Source organism: Scylla paramamosain, chromosome 2 (genome assembly GCF_035594125.1).
Source record: "Scylla paramamosain isolate STU-SP2022 chromosome 2, ASM3559412v1, whole genome shotgun sequence".
Lineage (NCBI taxonomy): Eukaryota > Metazoa > Arthropoda > Malacostraca > Decapoda > Portunidae > Scylla > Scylla paramamosain.
The window spans coordinates 34,297,105-34,304,316 of NC_087152.1; positions in this window are offsets into that span (position 1 = coordinate 34,297,105).

The window sequence follows — 7,212 nt, forward strand, 5'->3', positions numbered from 1 at the left end:
GTTTATCATGAGACGTGCATGTAAAGCCTCGCTATGCAAATTAACATTAATCTGAAGAGTATCCCTTTCTTGCCAAGTTTCAAATAATCCAATATCATTTATCACCACCACCAGCCTATACGACTCCACTGCATGAGAAAAGCCTCGTTTATGTTCAAAGAGAAGATGAAATTGGATTGTAATTGCTATGTTTCCTTCCTCTTTCAGGTCAGAGGCTTGAATCACCCACATTCTTTTAAATCCTTATAGGTAATTTTAGCTGTTTGTGCTTCGGTCATGTTTAAAGAGAAGGTATGCCTGCAGATTTCATTGTATCATGTGCTGTTATGCTTCTCCTTTTCTGTTTCAGGTGAGTGGCTGACGAACCAACTTCCTCTTTACTCCGCAACCTGTCACAGTAAGTCTGCTTTTTGTGTATCGTGTGCTGATTGGTCGAGGAGAACGAAGGAACCAAGGAGACGAAAGGCTGTACATGCTGATTGGATGATGCATAGGAGGGGTGCAGAGGAGAGGTACTTTCCGTGTTCCGCTCCCTGTGCTTCATCACCATTAACCAGAGTGTGGGGGAAAGCGAGGGAAAGAAGAAATGAAAGGCGAAGTCTCGTTCTTGTTTCTGCTTCGTCTGACTTCGAGCAAACAAACCCAAGATCATTAAGGAAAAATGTGGGACTTCTACTCCAATGTCTTAATGTAAAAGTGGCACTGCTTTCATACTTTATCCGATACTTCTTTTTAATATAAATGAGCAACATGAAAATCTATTCTGCTAATTTTGATTTCGAGCAAACACAGAAACTTTTACGTCTCAATAAAGAAAAACAGGCGAATCTTAATATTTTCACTCCCTACTGTTTTAAAGCCTATTAGAGAATTACATGCAGCCTGAATAAGACAAATGAAATGAAACATAAGACACTTCGATGTCGTCATGTTAAAGGTCGTCATATTAAAGGAAGAGTTACTTTTAATAGTTTACTCGCCATCGTTTCAACGCAAATAAGAGTAATTCGAGGAGGAAGAAAGACAGAAAAACAAAACAAAAACAAACGAAAACCTTGTCTTCCTTTCTTATTTGTGCACGTCTTCACTGCCTTAGTGGAAAGGTCATTTTCATTGTTTTACTCGGTTATGTTTTTGACATAGTTTAATTATTTTACCCGGTTGTATTGTGACATAGTAATGAGCAATGTCAAGAATTAAGATAAAAAAAAAATAGCAAAGGAAAACGCTCGCCTCCTCTTTTCAAATGCGCTCTTATCTTCAAGAGTTCAATTACACCGTTTTAATTTTTCACTCAACGTTGCCTTGATGCAATGAGCGCGACATGAGAAGAAAATAAAAGAAAAATAGAAAGAAACAAAAAAACTGCACGCTTTTTCAGTCGCGTATCTGCTAAATTCAAACGTTCATCGCTGTTGCAATAAATTGAGAAAGATCTGAAAAAAAAAAATAAATAGTAAAAACAATTTGGAAACAATGAATATGGAAATTCAAGCTGAAAGTTATCTTCCATTCTTCCCATTCACTCATCGCACTTTTACTCAGCAAGAAATAAACATATATAAATAAACGAATGAAGAACAGAAACAAAAACGAAAAGAAAAATTGAGAGCAAAGAGCATTACGGAAAATTTCAATTTAAGTACCTTTACCACACTCTCCATTCATTTGCTCTCATTTTTATTCAGTAAGAAAAAAAAATGTTTGCCTAATTATTATTATCATATATATATATATATATATATATATATATATATATATATATATATATATAATATATATATATATATATATATATATATATATATATATATATATATATATTATATATATATATATATATATATATATAAACTAACAACAGAAAATGTAAGAAAATTAAGTGAAAAAAGTATGGAAAAACTGAAACCGAAATTTTTGGCCTGTACATTCATTTCCCACTTTCTTTTTCCAAGAAAAAATAGTAATCTGAAAAAAAAGATAAAAAGATAAATAAGAAAAAAAAAATGCGTAAGAAAGTAAAAAGACCATGAATGGTGCAGGATTTACAGGAAAATTCAGGATGAAAATTTGTTCAGCTCACGTTTGACTATTTTAACCCAACCACAAAAATATAACTAAAAAATAAATAAATAAATAAAATAAATAAATAAATAAGAAGGAAAGTAAATTAAGCAAGAATAGAAAATACAAGAAAAAGGAAAACTGAATGGAAAGGATTCTATAAGGAAACTCACGCAAAAGTTTCCTAACCATTTTTCCTGCAACATTCCCCATTCGTTTTTTGTCTCATATTTGGTCCCACAAGAAAAACAGTTTGCACACGATAAGCTTCATTTTACTAACCCGTGTGGCTGCCCTAGTCCAGCCCCAAACACACGCAGAGAGAAAGCTTACTATAACCAGGACTCTTTTGATGTAAATTGGAGTTGTAATAGTAAGAGCAGCGAGCAAAGGAAAGTGAAAGGGAGCGCTGAATATTGTTGGCTGCGTTTTTCAGGAAATTCAGTGAACGGTGCAAACTGGAGAGAGAGAGAGAGAGAGAGAGAGAGAGAGAGAGAGAGAGAGAGAGAGAGAGGAGAGAGAGAGGAGAGAGGAGAGAGAGAGAGAGAGAGAGAGAGAGGAGAGAGAGGAGAGAGAGAGAGAGAGAGAAACTTACATCCAGGTTTGGCATTAAAAAACTCACCCCCCAAAAAAATAATAAATAAATAAATAAATAAATAAAAATAAAATAAGAAAATAAAAAAAAAGCCTAAAGGGTTTTTTATTGTTTAAAAAAATTATTTTACTTATCAGTTGCATATTATATTGATAATTAAGGCCTACATATGTACAGTACATATACATAAAAAAACGTAAAAGTAATCAAGTCTGACCTATTCATTTCCTGTAAAGCACAAATTAACACAGGCTTTGTCCAACCGGGCCAACCTATATCAGTATGACCTAAACAAGTGTGTTCTTCGTTAAAAGATTGCCAAAATCTTCCAAGATCTAACTCCTCTTGTAATTTCTGGCACCTAGCCAAAAACACCTACAATAACTTTGCTTCTTCGTCTTCCCTTCCTTTATTTCAATCAGATGGTACCACCTGCCATCTCATCTACAGAGTATTTCTAAAGCTGAACTCTTCACTCAAATCTTTGCTAAAATCTCTACCTTGGATGATTCAGGGCTTGTTCCTCCCTCTCCTCCACCCTCTGACTACTTCATGCTCCCTACTAAAATCCTTCGCGATGATGTTTTCCATTCCCTCGCTAGCATTAACCCTCAGAAACTTTACTAACCTGATGGAGTCCCTCCCATTGTTCTCCGAAACTTTGCCTCCGTGCTTGTACCTTGCCTAGTCAAACTCTTCCAACTCTGTCTATCAGCGTCTACCTTTCCTTCTTGTTGGAAGTTTGCCTAAAATATCAACCTGTTCCTAAAAAAAGGGTGACCATTCTAGTCCCTCAAACTATCGTCTATTGCTTTAATTTCCTGCCTTTTCTATCTGATCGCCAGTATGGGTTCCGTCAAGTCCGCTCTACTGGTGATCTTTTGGCTTTCCTTATTGAGTCTTAGTCATCCTCTTTTAGGGATTCTGATAAAATGTTTACTGTTGGCTTAGACATATCAAAAGCTTTTAAAGAGAGTATGGCACAAAGTTTTGATTTCCAAACTACCCTCCTATGACTTCTATTCTTCTCTCTGTAACTTCATCTCAAGTTTCTTTTCTGACTATTCTATTGCTGTATTGGTAGACAGTCACTGTTCTTCTAAATCTAATAACAGTGGTGTTCCTCAGGGCTCTGTCCTGTCACTCACTCTCTTCCTGTTATTCATTAATGATCTTCTAAACCAAACTTCTTGTTCTATCCACTCCTACGCTGATGACATCATCCTGCACTTTTCCACGTCTTTTCGTAGACGCCCAAGCCTTCAGGAAGTAAATAGGTCTCACAGGGAAGCCGCAGAACGCTTGACATCTGAGCTCTTTAAAATTTCTGATTGGGGCAGAGCAATGCCTCAAAAACTCAATTCCTCCATCTATCAACTCGACACAACCCTCCAGACAATTATCCCCTCTTCTTTAATGACACTTAACTGTTCTTCTCTTCTACACTGAATATCCTCGGTCTGTCTTTGACTTATAATCTAAACTGGAAACTCCACATCTCATCTCTAGCTAAAACAGTTTCTGTGAAGTTAGGCGCTCTGAGTTGTCTCCACCAATTTTTTCTCATCCCCCAGCTGCTAACTCTGTACAGGAGCCTTATCTGTTCATGCTCTTTTAGAGAGGGTGGGAATCAAAAGCTTTTCGTCTTATCAACTCCTTTCCTCTAACTGACCTGTCTGCAGTCTCTCTGTCATCGCCCGCCGCAATATTGCATCTCTTGCTATCTTCTGTTATTTTCATGCCAACTGCTCTTCTGATCTTGTTAACTGCATGTTTTCCTTCCTCCCGCGGCCTCGCTGCCAAGATTTTCTTCTTTCTTTCACCTTTTGTTTCATTCTAGATAACTTTTTAATTGCTTATTTATACTGTTTTACATATAAATATGAAGAATAAGCAAAAAAATAAATAACCCCCCAAAACAATAAAACACAAATAAAACAATAAAACCCTCAAAAAAAAAAGTGGGTTGGGTCAAAAAAAAAACGGGTTTTTAAAAGCTTGCTTACATCTACCAATGCAACTTGTATCAAATGAAAACGTAGCAATCTATCATATAAGTCACGGAAAAAAGTAATGAATTACAAACTGACTTAAAAAGACCCATCACCATCGCTATTAGCAGAGTTGGATGACGAGTGGCGGCGCCATAATACACATCCAATTAGTGAGATAAACTGAGCTAGTGTCAATTGTTAGGAAAGGTGCCCTGCAATTAACGCAACGCAAACAACATCGACGCATGCAACACAATGCCTAAAGCATTGCATACAACACACACAGGATCAGTCAGGCAGCAACAGGTTAAGGCAAATAATACTTATTGTTGGTATTAATAATGGAAGTGAACAGTTGTGTGTGCTTGGAGGGAGGGGTTTTGTGTATGCGTGTGTGTGTGTGTGTATGTGTGTGTGTGTGTGTGTGTGTGTGTGTGTGTGTGTGTGTGTGTGTGTGTGTGTGTGTGTGTGTGTGTGTGTGTGTGTGTGTGTGTGTGTGTGTGTGTGTGTGAGTGGATGGGTGCGCGCGCGTAATGATTGTTAATGTTACGAAAAGAATTAAGTAGTCATATACATAAAAAAAAACTATGTTCTCTCTCTCTCTCTCTCTCTCTCTCTCTCTCTCTCTCTCTCTCTCCTCTCTCTCTCTCTCTCTCTCTCTCTCTCTCTCTCTCTCTCTCTCTCTCTCTCTCTATATATATATATATATAATATATATATATATATATATATATATATATATATATATATATATATATATATATATAATCATGATTCAAACCGTTACTTGTTTTCTAATACATATTAGTATTCAACAGATTAGGAACCTCCAATAATGTCCATACAAAACTATGATGACACATTTCAAAACTTTAACTTTATACCTCTTAGAAGATTTCGCTCATTTTACTTTCATATGCATACCTGTGTGCCGAACAGACGGAAAGGAGTTTTTTGTACAATATGACCGGGTTACTACACCGCAACAATAAACACTGCCCTGGATTACGAGGGAGTCTTGTCTTAGCCACCGATACACTGCCATAAGACAGGGGAGAAATCGAAAAAAAAAAATAAAAAAAAGCAAAGACAAAGGAAAGGAACAGGAAACGTTAGCCATGAAAGAGCGCAGACATTATTTACTATGCGAAGGAAAGGAGACGCTTACGTGACACCTGTGGCAGACACGCGAGACGACGGCATGTCTGGAGGTAAGCGTGCAGTGCTGGTGGGAAGAGTAATAAGAACACAGTAACGACTTGATGAATCAGAACCTTCACTCAGTAGGAAGAAACACAAGAGAACACAGAGGAAGGACAGCGTCAAACTTGTTGGCTCTTGTAACATTGTTTGTGGTTTGTGATGGATTATATTATATTGTACAACAACAGTAGCAGCAGCAGTAACAATAACAATAACAATAACACCAACAACATAAACAGCAGCAATAAAATAAACAGCTGTAGTAACAACAACAACAACGATAACATCAGGAATCAAAGAAGCAGCTGTAGTAACAACAACAATAACAACAACAACAACAACAACAACAACAACAACAACAACAACAACAACAACAACAACAACAAGGAAATAACTTGGAAGAAGAAGAATAGGAACAAAAACAGGAAAAAAAGAAATAATACTAATATTAAAACTACTACGACTACAACGACTAGTTCTGCTACTACTACCACTACTACTACTACTACTACTACTACTACTAATAATAATAATAATAATAATAATAATAATAACAGTGAGAAGAAGAAGAAGAAGAAGAAGAAGAAGAAGAAGAAGAAGAAGAAGAAGAAGTAGGCTTCGTGCATCATTGGTGTAACAAAAGGAAAACGAGGACGACGATGATCCGTGTTCTCAAAGTTTTGTGTGAGCATTTTTATTAAGAAAAAATAAATCCACATAATAAAGCAGAAGCCACCTGGTATGAGGACATATACAGTACACACACACACACACACACACACACACACACACACACACACACACACACACACACACACACACACACACACACACAGTCACCTTGCCGACTTTAATAATAACCTTTCAGTGTTTTTAATTACTTCACAAGAGTCTTTGTGTTCGTATTTTCTCTGTCTTTATTTTTCTGTTTTCCCTTTCCTTTGTTTGCCTCTCCACTCAAACACTCACACTAGATGACAAGGATTACTTCTAAAGTCTGTCGAGGGGAAAAGTTTCATTCACGCTCCTACTTCTTCCTTTCCTCCTCTTTCCTTCCCTCTTATTTCCCTGCCAGATTAGACCTCTCTTGGCGATTCTTCAAAAAGAAGAAGAGAAGAGAAGCTTGTTGCTGGCGAAGAAGTGGAGAGTTCAAAAGACTCAAGGGCTTGAGAAAACCCTACCTAATCCTAACCTTGACTAACCTAGCGTAAGTTGACGAGACGATTCAGCAATGATAGAAGATATGAAAGATCTTTAAAAGTAGATAGATCGAACGTAATAAGAGAACGTAGTAACATAAAACTTACATTTCACTCCGTTAGCAACAAAGAAATTCTAACATTTCACTATATAAGA